The sequence below is a fragment of the Pseudonaja textilis genome, chromosome 5, assembly GCF_049901715.1.
Source record: "Pseudonaja textilis isolate UNSWEBS1 chromosome 5, rPseTex1.2, whole genome shotgun sequence".
Lineage (NCBI taxonomy): Eukaryota > Metazoa > Chordata > Lepidosauria > Squamata > Elapidae > Pseudonaja > Pseudonaja textilis.
The window spans coordinates 50,990,721-51,008,569 of NC_141994.1; positions in this window are offsets into that span (position 1 = coordinate 50,990,721).

The window sequence follows — 17,849 nt, forward strand, 5'->3', positions numbered from 1 at the left end:
AATAAATCCATCTACATCATGTAATTCGGGGTCTTGTTCATTCTGTAGTTGGGCTACCCAGTCTGTAGCATCCCCTTCATTCATCCATTTGTTATGGCCATAACCAAATCATGCTCTGTGGTGTATTGATCTCCAAATTGTTCTATATGGGATCGGATTCAAGGGAGGAAGTAATTGAAATGTTCATGGTGGCCATCGAATATGGCCTCAAAGGGTATTTGGTCTGGCCTGGGTCATAGTTGTGGGGGTGGCACATGCCAGGCCCCTGCAGGTTGTACTAGAATGAAAGGAACAGGCCGGGTGGCATACATAGGCTGGTGAATCCTGACTGAATCCTGGCTGGGTGGTGCCTCTCTGGAATAGGGGTCCCTGTGGCCTCGCTGCCAGTTGGGGCTGTTTCCAGGAGGAAGATGGGTGTGGTCTGGTTCCCTGGTCGGGTGGAGGGGAAGTGACTGCTGTCTGCTGTCTGGGCAACCCTCCTTCAGACCAGGCCTGTGTTGGTGCTGGCTGCCATTGGCATCGAATCCACCCCAGGCCTGGATAAAATCCACACCCTGGAGGGATATTCTCTGTAGGGGGCAAAATTCCTTCGGAAAATGAGGGGATTGCCTCAGAGGCTGCAACATACCTCTGTAAATTGATGCTTCTTTCTGGCTTCCTCCAACTGGCATCTGTGTAGTCTCACCATCTCTCCAATTTGACAGAATAGCAATATGCCTGGGGCTAGAGAAAGATTTCTCTTCAGACAGCAGGGTTACATCTGGATTATAACAACTTCTTGGGTTTAAACGCTTTGGTATAGCTCCCAAATCTCTTTCTTCTACTGCCATTCTGAAAGCATCCATCATCTCCTCCAAACAAGGGCTGGAGATCCAGTTAACATTCCAGAGGGAGGGCCCCCACACGCCCCCCCCCTGCATATCTCCAATTTGGGCTGATTGTTGATCTTTCTCCATCTCTGGGAAAAGAACTCAGGGGTATCAGCCAAGCTGTTTCAAAAAATAAAAGTGGGAAATAAATGTAAGGCATCCAGAAAGTATCCATGATATCAATCACTCTGAGACATTTTCTTTCCAATTGATTTATTTAGAAACAGATCTGGTGTGTCAAAGGCAATTTCCCAAAGTGAAATTATTTTCACACGTTTTACAGAATCCACCTTCTCTCCTCCCTTCTCTCCTCCCACTTCTACACTTCATAAATCATGAGAACCAATTAACTGCAGCTGGAATTTCTTAATACGACATACAGAATAACCTTGAACTCTTCAACTCCTCTACCATGCTTCCATGAAATGTGACAGCTGAAATTTAAAGCTGACATCAGATTCTATTTATTGAACAAAGTTGCTGCTTTTCCTCCAACAAGATAAAGTGAAAAATGTATGGACAGTTTAAACATTGGGATGTCAGTTACTAGGAAACAATTTTCAGAGAACCAGAATGGAATTCAAATCTCCTCGAGTACAAAGATCTATCAAGAGAAAAGATATGGAATTAGAATAATAGAATTATTTATCTTAAAATAATTTCTAACGTTGAGATTCATTTAATGAACCTGGAGAAGTTGTAACAAGCTTTCCCCTTCTTACTTTGGCGACGTTCTTTGTCAATCAATTGGAACACTGTGAAGTTTGCCAATTTACTTTATAAGCAAAAAAAAGGTTCACAGGAAATATAATCAGAACTCTAAATGTTATATCCATATTGTTTGATTTGTTTTTTGTTTGATAGTTAACATAGAGATGTGTCTTATCTGCAAGAGTTTAAAAAATCTTTGTGTATCAATAACATAAATGTGTACAATATTTAGAAGAGAGAAATGAATTCTATGAAATTCCTTTATATTCATAGTCTTCCATACTTATAGATGGATCTGTCTATTTTACTTTCATTTCACTTCAAAATTCCTTTTCTGTCCCAGATTGTTTCCAAACATTCCCAAACTGATTTCTACAACCATATTCAAAAAACAAAACACTCATCTACTCCTATACTGAAAAGAAAGAAAGTCTGATTGATGTTACAAAATCACAAGACTTTCAACATTAAACCTATTAGGTCCTGGTCATGAAGCATTTAGCATTAAACAACATTTAATTTCAACACTATAAGCCCAGTGGAAAATCGTAGCATATACTTGTTCCTTCATAAATCTATGAAGATTTCTTTTTAGCAGTAGTTGTTCTGTAACAGAGATAAGGGCATAAAAAAGTTTCAGAAAGTTAAAAGCAGCTAGAGATTTAATAGATAGAGATTTGTTTTGTTCTTATTTTTGGGATGGGGGGACATATTGGAGGAGACAGGTCATTTTGCTTCATAAATCTGTGAAGCAGGAGCCATCAACTCTTCCATGCCTCAGTAAGACCAACTTTCCAATAGCTGCAATGAATCAAAATGATAATAGCTCCCTTCAGAATTATCTGTTTTCACATTCCAGTGAATTACCTTCCATATGTCCTAAGAGTTTGGTCTAGAAAAATAACAAGTATGAGCTAGGCTGTAGATACAGATTTAACCTAGAATCCCCCATTTACCTGGGTTGTTCTGACAAGAAGGCAGAGACCCGGTTAGTTAAAGATTAGTTTAAAAATGTATTTGTTAGTTATCCATTGTTGTTAGGATGATTATATGAGCAAACCTGACATTTGAATAATTGGTCATTTGCAAAGAACTCAGGAATGTGATGACAAATAGTCATGGTTTTTCTCAACCTGTAATGCATTGTCCATGCTTTTATTAACATTACATAATTTAAATGAGAGATTTATTGAATGTCTTATTTCTGAGTGTTGATTTATTGGGTTGCCACTTCTTTTTTTAAAAATAAATTTTTATTGGTTTTTAAAACAAACATAAACAAACAAAACATAAAAACTTCAAATCATCTTCCGTATATGTACATACAGTGTGCCAGTTGGTTTACAAATTGTTTTGTGCTTCCATTTCATAGACTTCAATTATAATTATGTTGTATATAATCTCGTATTTTCAATCAATATATTAAATAGATTAATATCATTATTAATCAATCATTTGACTATACTTTTATTCATTCATGTTTTCCAAAATTTTTACTTAATTTGTTTTATGACAATTCATATTATCATCCCAGATCTATCCTAGAATCATTTTGTAGATATAATAAGAAAAGAATATATCTTTATATATTTATTATTTTCTAAAAGTCTACATATTTCATTACTATATTTTATTGTCTAACCATTGATAGAATAGATTCCAAATTTTATAAAACTGTTTATCATCTTGTTCTCTAATTTCAAATGTCATTCTACTCATTTCAGCACATTCCAATATTTTCTTAATGATTTCCTCGGGTTGCCACTTCTATAATCACTATTTATAGGTTATGCTGACTGGATTTTTGGAAGCTGAACTCCAGAAAATCTAAACGACACCATATTGCCTTTTAACCTGATGGTTATCTACATTCACAAGGAAAAATATTAATTAAAAACTATTTGCATGATGTATAGAACCGAGTTTCTGAATAACGTTATTGTAATTGTAAGATACTTTTAAAGTTTACCCTTTTCTTTTTCCAAGGAAATTTTACTTTGTCCTGCTTTCCCAAATGGTGGAAAATTGTCAAAGCAGTGCTACTGAGATAGGAGATAAAGATAACCAAAAACGTATGATTTTGCAATGTTTTATTTACTAATAAAGAAATAGGCAGTAACTCCATTTCTAGCAGAAATAGAGCAGTTTCTGGTGAACAATTAATTTGATTTTCATTTTCATGCATACTAACCAAATCTCACTTTCTAAGTGTACATATATTCATTGCATATTATATATATTATATATTGTGAATACACATATAACCAGTTTTTCCTATTTAGTGTTACATAAAGAAAAAAACAAACATATTAATACTTAGTGATCACACAAACTTTGTGAAAATATTGATTTTTAGCAGAGAGTTGACTTCACAAATTAATTCAGAAATTGACTAAAATAAATGAAAAACAAAGTTGGTTTTGTAAAAGTAAGATCTTGCACCTTTGCTTTTTTTGGAATGCTTAAAGCAAATTATATATATATATATATATATATATATATATATATATATATATATATATATATATATATGTGTGTGTGTGTGTGTGTGTGTGTGTGTGTGTGTGTGTGTATGTATGTATGTGTATATATATATATATATATATATATATATATATATATATATATATATATATATATTGCTTTCACATCACTACAGTGAATATGTTGAATGTGTAGTACAGGCTGTCTTGTGTGTAATTAGCAGGCAAAGCACCATCAGAAATTCTTCCTAAAGTTCAAGCTGAATCTCTGCCTCTCAATCTATTGGTCCTTGTGATCTCTCAATTTTAACACATAATCATTTTTCTTGTACACGAGAGCCTTTTAGATATTCATAAACTGCTACTCTATTTCCCCCATAGTTTTACCTGTTCTTTGTTCCATATAGGGATTTGTTTCTATGCCACCACTATCCTGATGGCTCTCCTCTGAATGTGTTCTATGTTCTCCATGTCCCTTTTAAAGTAAATTACCTAGACATGTCTTAAAAGGTGCTTTTTCAAGAGGCAGCTGGATTTTCTGGTTTTTCTTTGAAGACATTTCACTTCTCATCCAAGAAGCTTTTTCATCTAAGAAGCTTCTTCTTGGATAAAAAGCAAAAACATCTTCAAAGAAAAGTCAGAAAGTCCAGTTGCCTTTTCAGAAAGCATCTTTGGGACAGCCATGACCTGGATGACTGAGAATCTCCTTAAACAATTGCCCAGACAGTGCTCCAAGGGCAAGTGTAGTTACTAGAGAACAGGTGCAACCTTATGATGGCAAAGCCAGACCAACATTTCAACAAAGTTTATTCACAGTTGGTGCCCGTGCTGAAAGGGGAGTTTCCAATTCTACAGGAACAGATACTGCCATATCATGGAATGTATGAAGTAAAAACAAGGGAAAGTTTGGAACTGAAGCATTCCATATATAAGCCTTACTATTATAGATGAAATATCAAGACAGGACATAATAAAACAAATGAAGCTGGAGAAATGGAAGAATCTGGATTTACAGGATAGTTTGGATTGGAAGCACAATAAAGCAGATGATATATTAATAGCAGTCTGCAAATAAACCTCTTTGTGGGAAATTTACTTAAGCAATATAAAAGAAAGATTCTACATATGGAAATCTCTGATGGATTTCTTCAGAATCAAAAAGCTACATATCAGGAAACTGAAGATGGAAAAGTGCAATCTAATCAACCAAAACAACTTCAGGTACAGATTGGAATAGGCCATGAATTATTCGTACAACATATGTGTAGACTAAACTCTAAAGAAAAAAAAATAAAGATGTGTTATCATGATAATATACATGGAGAGAATGCTTTCAGACTATTAGATCAATGTGACGAATAGAGATCATTATACTAATACCTCACAGAAACAATGTTTGGTAAGTTAAGAGCTTACCCAAAAAAAAAAAAAGATACAAAGAACAGAAAAAGGTTGAACAAACAGGCAGGGTTCAAAAAAGTAGAGGAACGTAAGATTAGATAAATAATATAAATTGTGTAACAATGTAATACCTACATACCTATATCTGTATAATAATGTTATATCATAATAATAAAGTAATATAAGATGTAATAATAAGAAAAAAGAAATGAGATTGCAAGATTACCTTTGCTTCACAATAGCTTTCATTGTGAAAATCATGACAAAATGGATGAAAAGTACTAGGAATTTTTAGACTATCTGATTATTCTTTCTGAAGAAATTTTACAAATAGCAATAATCTTTATAATGAAAGAATTGCATTTCAAGAATCAAAATGATTCTAAATAGAAAAGAGAGTGAAAGAAGATTATAGATTTTCCCTCATATCTGTTTATCATATACAGTGTATAATGTCGAAGAATGGAAATAGTAGAAAAGATGACAACTGGAATCAAAATAGGAGATTGAAATATTTTGAGATACAGAGATAATATCATTTTGTTGGCTAAAAATAAAACTCATTGTGAAATTAAAAGGGAAATGTGAAAAAAGCAGACCAATTGCAGTTACTGGTGAACAAGTAAGTTTGAGATAATTTTTATTTAGGTAAGATAAAGAGTAGATTAAGATATGTTTGGAGTGTGCTCGATAAAATAAAATTAATTCTAGGGAGGATGGCAATGACAAACTTAGACAAGATCATGAATGATATGGGTAGTTCAATGACATCCAAGCAGTGATGGGATTAATTTTTTTTACTACCAGTTCTGTGGGTGTGGCTTGGTGGGCATGGCATGGCTTGGTGGGTGTGGCTTGATGGGTGTGGCAGGGGAAGGATACTGTAAAATCTCCATTTCCTCCCCACTCCTGAGGGAAGGTTACTATCAGTTCTCTGAACTATTCAAAATTTCCGCTAATGGTTCTCCAAAACTGGTCAGAACCTGCTGACTACCACCTCTGCATCCAAGATCAGAATAGTAAAAGCAATAGTAATGTATGGTTATGGAGACTGGACACTGAAAAAGAATGAGAGGGATGATAAATGACTTAAATTGTGGGTCTTGAGATGGTTTCTAAGAGTTTCAAACATTACAAACAAACAAACAAGTATTCAGTTAGTTCTGGGCTACATAAACCCTGAATGCTTTGCAGTCAGAAAGTAGAAAACTGGGCTACATAAACCCTGAATGATTTGCAGTCAGAAAGTAGAAAACTACATTTTTGTGGGTTAAGAAGAATGTTTTGCTTGGCAACATTATGAGAAGTAGTAAATGGAAACTCAGTGGACAAGGTGGTTGGTTCAAAGATTACTGAAATATTCATGAAAGAGCTAAAAGTTCTTACAAAGTTAGTTCAAAATCAACATTCTTCCTTGCAGTCACCAGGAATCAAATCCAGATTGATGGCTCTGAATTAACTAGATGGAGAATAGCTTTCTGTAAAGTGCTTACACATTTCAGATTGATCTTTGCATGTTTCATCTATTAGCATCTGGAAAAGAAACACAAACTGCCCGGTGTCATTGGGTATCAGACAGTGTATGTATGCATGTATGAATGAACAAATAAGTCACAGTCAAATTTGAGCTATTAGCATATATTTTATCTGATAAAATGTATGGTTGCTCTGATCTAGATTGCCTTTAATATATGTTTGTGTAAATGATGCAGACAGGTGCGCACGCACACACACACATAGAATTTTAAAACAGTCAGTTTGAAAGAAATGACAATTGGTAACTGGCTTGTTCACATAAAAAATAATAGTACCTGTTTAGGAATTTATCATAGAAAAATCTTGTTGATCTTCAATGGATGGCTGACGTCATTTTTAAATTATAGTTTTAGCTCAACAACATGATAGTTTAGTCTTTATTAACTCAGTAGCATATAATCTAATTAAGATGTCCTCTCATCTTTTGTCTGGATTTATGCAATGAGATTGAAATTGTAATGCAGCTTCAGTTCCAACTTTGTTAATAACTTAATTAATGAACAGCCTATTAAGGAATAGATAACAGTAATGTAGCTTAGCTCCTCTTCCAAACTTATCTTGCTTAAATATATTTCCTTCCTTAAGACATTAAACACATTTTAGTATGTTTCTGAAAAGCTGTATTTTTGTTCCTAATAATAATAATTAGCAAAAGACCAAAACTCAAAATATTCTAGTATAACTAGTATATCCTCAACAGGAAACTCCAGTTCTAATAAAGTACTGCTTTTCATAGAATGCTATAAATCAGCTTTCTCTCACATGTTCTCGAAATCTGAGGATCCATGTTAACTTGGGATTCTAAACATTGAAATTCACATGTCTGAATGGCACTCTGATTCAGAATGCTGCTCTAAAATTAATGGACTTAAGGAGGAAAAAATTCAAAATCACTCTATCTCAAATTTTACTTCATGTGTTTCATTTGAAGAATTACAGTATAAAATTCTTGAATCCATTTGATTCAAATTGCTGCATCCAAGCAAAGCTTTCTTGAAGCAAAGTATCCCTTTATAATTTTACAAAAAACAGTTATGCATTACTTCTTTGCTCTTTTATTCCTGTCCAGCTCACAAAAGTGGCACTGAATTTGATATTAATAACAATACAGTAACATTTGATGAGGCAGAGACAGGTTGAAAACAGGAGAGATCATTGTAGATAGTAGAGAAGACAAGCTCTATAATCGAATACTTATAATTGGGCTTCTTAATTTTTAATTCTTGCAATTTTCTTCATAGGGTGCAGATTTTAATAGGAATTCAGTAAAAATATTCTATTTGAAAGGATTAAACATCATTCTTTAAACATAAGCCAGGGGATGAGAAACATTAGTTTATTGATTCTTTAGAGAAAGTTGCATTGTCCCCCACCATTTTCATACAGTGCTTTCTGTATAACAGATGGTGAAAGCATTTTGTTCATGATGGCAACTTGCTAGACTTGGATAAAGACCAGAACTTAACTAAAGTAGGTTGGAATGAAATAAAGAGATTTAATGTGCAATATCAGAAAATAACTTTCTTTTGGTGAAATGAAACAGGAATTTGCACAAGCCCAGCCTCAAGAGCTTGCTCCAAAATTGTGCACCTGCATATACCTCTGACATTACCAATAGCTTTAGAGAAAAGACAGTGCGTTTGAAGCATTTTTTCCAAATATTCTTCATTTGAAGGAGTTGATTCCTCAGTGTCTTGCAATATAGTAGATACAAGGCATTTCAGATGAGGTGAAATCTGGTAATATTAGCCATTAAACATAGCATTAATTTGAATTTCAGCAGGTCAATTTTTGGTGTGGGGAATGAGAAAGGAGCTATAAAAGTCAGTTATACATCTTGTGACCAACCATTAATAACTATCATATTTTTTATTAACATATGTACACTTAACATTCCCAAGATAGAGCTAAACTTCACTTTTTAGTTGTTTGTGTGGCTGTGTGTGTGTGGTTTGATATGTTGTGCAAATGAAGCCCATTTGGTTATTGTTCAGTATATTGTGTGAATATAGAAAATCCAGTGATTGAGTTAATTTTGTTGTGTGAATGAATTTTCTTTTCTTCCATTCTTTCTTTTGTTCTTCCACCTACATTCCCATAAACACACCCAACATGTGCACAGTAATGCTAATTAAAAAAAATAAGAAGACTATTCTTAGGATTCTATTTTGCAAAGGGGGTACATGCTGATTTTTAAGTGTTCTTTAATTAACTTTTTTTTTTGTTTTAGAGCATAAAAGGTCACACTTTAATGTTCAAAGTATTTTCTGCCAGCTTATTCTTCTTTAAAAAAAATAACTTTGTGGATCTGTTGAGCAATGAGCACATTTACTGCTTGTTGTACTGCTAATTTTTTGATACAATGAATTCATTTCACAAAGAAATTAATTAAAATAGATTTTTTTCCCAAAAAAACCAAACCATTTTTAAGAGCTCATTGAAACTAGAGGGAGCACATTAGCCTCATTTAGGGTATTACTTTTCTTTAATGAACCTTTTCTCCTGGTCTTTAATGTGACTTTTAAACAAGAATCCAGTTCTCTGTTGATAGATTTTTGTTCTTTTTCCTTCTGTGCAAATAATGTAATTAGAAGTTTTCAGTTCTGAGAAAAGACTTTTGTACCAGAAGCTCAAGTGATTGCATGGAAGACCAAATCTACAGGGTGTATATATTATTTAATAAAATTTACACAATCCACAAAAATATATCTTGACCTTTCTTTTTATTCTGATTTATTGTAGATGAGAAAAGGGGCCAAAAACAAACAGGATATTTCCAACCCAACCTATAGAATACACTGCAGTGATTTATATATTTTTTCTAGATAATTTAAATTTGGGCAACCAAAGTTTGTACAACTGCTTCCTTTATAGACAAAGATTTATATTGTTTCAACTAAAGCCAGATCTAATCATAACAATATCAAACACAGGACAAAAGCAACCATATCTCATTGTTGCTGACAACCACATTTTTTTTTAAACAGGAGTGCAGATTGTCTTGGTACAAAGTCTGTGATGTCATATAAGATGGAAAAAAATACAGCTAGAAATAGAAGCAAATTAATATGCTTAAATTATTGGATGTTCCAGAGAACAAGCAACTACTATGTAGGTAACAAATAGTAAAATAAGATATATGTGTATTTAGTGCACTTAAAAAGGTGTATTGCACTGCAGCGGTGATACATTCACTATATGGAGGCACAGTACCTGCACTTATTGCATCATTAAAGAATTTCACATCATACAGAGATTGAAACTAGCACTTTGAATAGCTGGAAGTAACATGTGCAGAAATCTTTTGGCCACTGAAATTGCCACATAAGTCTTGGGAGCAAAAGTGATACAAAGCAATGTGGGTTCTTCATATTTTGAAGGCAACAGGATTGTGATTTCATCAAACAGAAAACACATTCTGGAAATTCCATAGTATGGAAAATATTTTTGTTAAATTTAACTATTGTCAAATTATATATGGGAAGGGTAGACATGGGGATTTTTGAGGAAGAAATAATAAACTGAAGATGGCTCCACTAAAAGTAACTTGATAGGATGAAATTTTGACACTAGGGGGAATGAGAAGGAACTAAAGATTACAATTAACGGAGAACATATAAATTTGAATTACTAATATAGAATGGATCAAAATAATTTATCATTGGACATATGGAAGGATATTTTTGAACAATGGTCCCAAAAGTTAATTTTAAAGTGTCTGCCTCTATAGATAGACTGTGTTTAAAAGATGTTCAATAGGCACTTAGAAATAAATTATATTTACACATTATTCAAAAGAGACAATAAAAAAAGCTAAGAAGGAAACTAAAAGATCAAAACACATCCTCTCCATTCTGATAAACAGAGATTAATACCAGCAAAAAATAAAACCTAATTAAGGAACTACCAAGGGGATAACAACACCACACCCAAATTGCAGAATATAAATAGGAAGCAAATCCCATCTGTTGCTTACTCTGTTGATGTTACTTAACTAGGTAATTAAAATATCTCCAAGCAAACAACCAAGCTCAGAAAGAATCAAGGTGTCCATAGAAAACTTCATATTATCTGGCACTGATTTAAGATGAATTAGAAGCCATTGATTATACATATTAAGCAAAGGAATAGTAAATGCTATTAAGAACTATAATCTAATGACTACTTTTAGCAGTTAATTTTCTCAATAAATATAACTGTTTCCATCTTCAAGTAAACATTTGTGATTTTTAAAGAATATATTATTGTGATGCATTGTGACATTGAGACATTTGATTGGTTTGTTATCTGCTTGGCTGAACATGTTTTCCTTAAAAGTATTCACTGTTCAAGAACCTGGAAGAATGTCACATTCAATATGTGTTCTCTATCACCAAGCAGAATAATAAATTTAAGTCACAGTGGAAACAATTAGAGAGGTAGTGGTTTCCCCATCACAGGATATATTCAGGTAATCTAGGGTAGACAGCCATCTTTCAAGAATGCTTTAATTTGGATTCCTTCATGGTGTGATGCCCTCTAAATGTCCCCATTCAACTTTATCAGTCTATGTCTCATAAATATGCAGTAGAACAACACAAAGAAACACAAACATGTAGGCAGTTGAAAGAGCACATAGATTTTATGATAATCATAATACAAATTGAGTTGAATTGAACTCTCATTGGGAGATTATTTTTTCCCATTTGTTTGCTGTGTTACAAAATTGTGGCAGAATAACTCCTGAGATCTCCCAGTTTCAGACAACTTGTCCATGTGTGTTATAAATTCAGCATCTTGTAAAGTGACCAGGATCAGGCAAATTCCCAGCACTGGAATCCTCGAGAACAATACATTGACTCCATAGAAGAGGTGGAAACTGAAACAGCAGAGAAAGATTCCTAGGCAAGTTGGTAAGTCAATTTCATTTAATGATTTCTGGTTATCTGACAAATGGCCCTAGGCATACAATATAGCAAGTAGGAAGGAAATTAAGCAAAAGATATAAGCAGGAAGGGAGATTGTTTACTAATGAAAGTAGGTGATGGGCAGAGAGGAAGTGACGTGGCAGAAGAGATACAGAAAGTTGATCCAAAGTGTACAAGTAATAAAGTGGAAGGAATTCTCTGAGTAGCAATTGCACGACTGGGTTTTAGAAATAGTGGGAAGAACAATAAAAATAGTAGAAAAGCCAACTGAGAGATTCTGTTCAAATGATCTATTAAGAATGAAGTCAACTGCTAAGTTCTGCTAGCTAAGCAAAACAGACATAATTCAAGACACTGAATGGGTATATCCTGTAACAATGCCTCTTGTTGCTGCCACCAGGTTGAAACAATGAGCTTTCTATTAATGGAATGTATTTCTCTATGGGAAGATTTACTAGGACTGCAACAGTCCTAAGAATGATATCTCACCTATTAATAGCAATTCAAATGTGAATTTCCTGTCAGTGAGCAACCAAGGATTTCCCCATGCAATGCCTGCGAATTAGAAATATGCAGTTTATAGTTACTCCAAAAGGGCATCTGTGTTGCTTATGTGGATTGTCTTCTAATGAAGAGACAGTGGTCACCTACAGTGCAGATATTTCATGAGATAATAAAAATGTACTAAACCTAAACGTTTTACAACCCAAATGCCCTTTAGATTTAGAGATCTCAGCTCCCAGGATTCTCAGCAAAGCCCACACATCTGGAGGATACATTGATTGGGGAAGATAGAAATATAGACAAGTCTCACTCTATCAAAGACCTTGGAGTTCTCATCTCTGATGATCTAAGTGCTAGAGCCCACTGAACAACATTGCCAAAAAAGGCATTAAAAGTTGTTAACCTAATCCTGCCAGAGGTGGTATTCAGCAGGTTCTGACCAGTTCTGGAGAACCAGTAGCCTGTCTTAATGTTTCCTTTTATCCGTATCTATTTCATGTATTAATAATCATGTTTATACTTATATGTATTATCAAATGAATGCTTGACAAACAAACAAACAAACAAACAAATAAAAAATAGATGGGCATTTCTAAACACCAACCTGTAGAACAGCTACTGAATGAGGTTCATTTGGAATTTGGACATTTGTTATGTTGTCTCTTCTGGAAAGCACAAAGAAATGAAGGCAGTGGATTAAGTTTATTAAACAAAATGGGATTTTATATATATAAGTAGCTAGCCAAAATGAAAAGATAGTGGACCCATATGAACACACATACTTTACTTTCTTCACTGCAATTATCAGTAAAATAGTATCTTAACATAATGAATCAGGTGTCCAAAGTTTGCACACTAGCTTCACTTTACAATAAGATTTTCTGCACTTTTCCTCCTGTGCAGGTATATGGCACTAATACATTCTGATGGTGAACTTGATTTTCCTATCCTGGAGCTATGCAGACATATAACAGAGAAAAAGAATAATTGCTATATTGTTATAGACAGGGATTCATTGCATACCATTTTAATATATGCTGGAGCTGTTTATGACTCCCAGAGCAATTCAGCATGCTGAGTAGTCGTATTTGTTATTTGGGTTCTACATAAATCTTTGTTGGTGTCTCAACAGACACAATTCAGCCTTTAGAGACCAGCCTCAGGCTGTATTCGGAGATATGGAGAAGAAGAGCTCTTGTCCAAGATAAGGATCAGAATGATAATATCCATGAGTAGCTATACATCCGAGAATCCTAAGTAACAGATAGGAAGGGAGAGATTGCTGCTCTTTCCACATCGTATCAGTTGTTTCTATTTGCTACTCATATTTAACAGCATTTTCATTCATATATATTGAATTGACTGCTTTATCTAAAGAGACTTTTTTACTTATAGCCAGAATTTTTAGGATATCTTTACCAAACTTTTAAATAAAAAGGAAAGCATAATCCCAGCTAAATAAAGTGAAATTAACAGACTTGGTTTCCAGAAATCCTGATTATAACATGCATATTGAATACTTTTAAAGCTTTAGATTCATCATTCTTTTATGCCTTTATGGTTTCTAAATGAACTGAAGGACAGGTAAAGGTCTTGAACAATGAGATTTGGCTTTATAATCCCGTGGACCTAAATCTCACTGATCAGATTTTTGTTTATCCTTAACAATTTAGTAAATGGAGGACATACTATATTTACATCAGTTATCTACATCAGATACATTGTGAATTAGCTACTTTAAAATAACCATTCTATAGACAAAAACACAAACAATTTTAACCAACACCCTTTCCCCCCTACTAATCAACCAAGTCTTTTGCTGGGTGGGAGAAGTATAGAAGAATTATCTACAAGTTATTTTCCCTTTGCTTTCTTCATAAGGATATCTGCTTCAGGAAAAAAAAAACATTTTGTACACCAATAAAAAAATATAATATGTTGATCTTATGATTTATTGCAAAATAAACTAAACTATAGTTATCTCGTTAAAATATGAATTAACAAAATTATAGATAAATGTTTTTTTTAGTGATGATATTAGGTTATACAATTATTGATTGATAATATGAGCTATTATGTAATATAATTATATTAGTGACTAGGAAATGGATGCACAAAAAAAGTGGTAAACCAATCAATGCACTGTTTGTAAATTTATGAAGAAGGATGATATTTTTATGTTTTATGTGGTATGTCTATGTTTGTTGTTTTGTTGTTAAAATAATTTTTTTTAAAAAAATAATAATATGTAACATGGATTTAATATTCTAATAATAGTAGGCATTTAAGTGTTATTTACAGAGAGTGGCTAATACAGCAACTCCTAACTACTTGTTTTGATATGGAGCACATGGAGTCCCTTTTAATTTTTTATCTAATATTTTGCATTTCCTACTTAATGTGTCTGGAATCCCCAAAGCTAATGGAAATAAGCTAAAAAACTGATAAGTCAAATTACATTGAAAAGATATTGAGAGGGTTGAAGTTGTAGAAGCTCTTTTTTCTGCCAGGACTATTTTTTCATGGTCACAAGAAAAAGAGAAATGGATATCTGAATTGTATTCAATTTATATTCTACTTTTTCTTAAATGTATTTTACTTATATCCCACCTTTATTATTTTTATAAATAACTCCTGTGTTCTCAACAATCCTGTGAGCTGGGCTGGGCTGAAAGAAAGTGACTGGCCTAAAGTCACCCAGCTGGCTTTCAAGGCTAAGACAGAACCACATCTACAACTCAGAATCTTCTGGTTTATAGGCTGGTGCCTTAACCAGTTCAAACTGGTTCTTTTATATATAAAATCCACAATTAAATTTGTACTAGAGAATGAATCTGGTTATTGAGTTGAACAATTTCTTTGAATCTTAAACTGAAAATATCCTGGATTCACATGGCATGAATAATAATAATAATAATAATTTTTGATATTTCTTCAAGTTCAACTTCACTGAACACTTTGTTCCTAATGAATCGCCCCTGATCAGCTAATCATAATTCAGTTATCCTTGAGTCTGGGTATTCTTATTTCCATAATTTGTACATCCTTTTTTGGTAGCCTTATTTTTCTGGTTCCACTTTGTAGTTAGCAGAAATCTGAACAGTTGATACTTCCTTGAGTTTGCCCAGTTGTATTCGGCTTACAGAATGGACAATTATGAAAGTTGGAAGCATCCAGAATAAAAATGAATCCCTTGCTCCCTCCTTATTTTATGATAGTGATGGTGGAGAACTAGAAAAAATGTTCTGAGGTTGATAATATGTTTTTAGAATATGAAAGCTTTTTCTATGTAATGTGTATTTTACTATAGCTGTATACCTATACCTATATACTGTAGCTATATTTGAATACACACACACACACACACACACACATATATATATGAGATGAGATTCTGCCGAAACGTTGCTACAATTTTAAAAATACAACGATAATGACGTGGGAAAATACCCGAACAAAGCTGAATGCCATACATGTAAGTACCTGCGAAAACTTAAGAATATATATATATATATATATATGTATGTATGTATGTATATGTATATGTATATGTATATGTATATGTATGTATGTATGTATATATAAGTCAAATACATTTTTGTATGCATAGTTCGCAGAAATACATTATAAAATTCACGGTGTTAAATACAATACAGGCTTGTAAAGAGTTCAGAAATACTCAGGTTCACATCAACCAAATTTAGCAAACACCTAATGTTGATTAACATCATATTTATTTTCCTCAGTAAATACAGACAATCCAAAGGGAGAAGCTAAACTAAAATAAGATCTAAAAACCTGGTTCAGTACAACACTTGTCAGGTGGTCCTTTATTCCTTGCTCTCCTGATTACAGCAAGAAAAAGGAGAAATATTCAAATAAAACAACACAGTAATGAATACCATATATCAAAGGAATTTATGGTGCAGATAAAAGTTTGCTTTGCTTTGAATAAACTGCCTTAATAAAAAAATAACATAACTACATTAAGATATCAACAGGACTTATTTGGCAATAACATAAGGTCCAGCAGTGTAGGTAAAAGGTATTTTTCTGTTCACTATATGTATGTAGTCATACATAAAGTCCATACTGATGAGTTTCATCCAACTTACACATCTTGTGACTTTTATGACTATTTACTTGGATACCACCAGCTTTCTTAGGTGATACTATTGCCTCATTACTGCAGCACAGACCAACCATAATTTATTCCTTTAATGCAGGGGTAGTCAACATTTTTATATCTACTGCCCACTTTTGTATCTCTGTTAGTAGTAAAATTTTCTCTAACCGCCCACTGGTTCCACAGTAATGGTGATTTATAATGGTGACAAAACCCCTACTGCCCACCATGAAAGCTGGAATGCCCACTAGTGGGCGGTAGGGACCAGGTTGGCTACCACTGACTTAATGCATGTCTCACATTTCTGATATTAGTAATATGCTTTTAATATTTTTGGAGCAAAATCATCGAGATTTAGGGAGAGATTTATTCAGATGTAAATCGAAGAGAGAGGCAGCTGATGATTAACTGCCCAGCTGTCTCATTACTGAGAAGCAACAGAAGAAACAACTTAGCTAAAATAACTTGTAAGCAACAGCAACTTTTAAAAATCTATTTTTGACCTTTATATTTGTACTCCCTTTTTATGGGAGATGAATTCAGATATGCATGCTTATTACATTGCAACCTAAAGGTAGATAATTATCCTGTTGAATTTATGGATGATATTGCTGCCTATGAAGTGCTGTGCAAAAGTTAGATGACTTTCTCAGCAAAAGGGCACCTATCATATTTGGACTGAAAGTCCCCTCTGCTTTTATTCCCACTGATGTTTACCTGACGGACATGCATTTAGCAGAGAACATCACACCACCTGCTAGTGTAATCTAGTCTGAGAAAAAGAGGGTATGTCCATGAATTACAGTAATTTCCTCTATTACAGTTTCTTGATCTTCAGAATTACCTCTGCAAATAATATTTTTCCCCATTTCTGGTCTATCTGTATGAATGACCTCTCTGGTCTTTTTTCATGATAGATGTGTAATCAAGGAAAACCATGTCTTCCTTGAATCATCCTTTTCCTGTCTGTTTTGTCAATTCTGTTTTGGTTTTTCATGCTTTGTATTTTTGCATTTGGAAATCCCAGATTTATTCTCCAGAGCAAGCATGTGAATCAAGACTTGTCTTGGTATAATTGGCGATCAGCAGAGAACAGATGGACAAGAGCAAAATGTGGGAAGTAGGCAAATTTCATTTTGCTATTTCTGTCATTTTCTTTTCCTTTCTTTTTTTACAACGATTCCTTTCGTCTTTCTTCATTATGCACTCATTTCTCTTTCATTCTTCTCATCCTTTACTTATCTTTCTTTTGTGATCTTTCTTTTGTGATCTTTTTCTCTCTTTACTTAGTATTGTTATTTTCTTCTCTCAA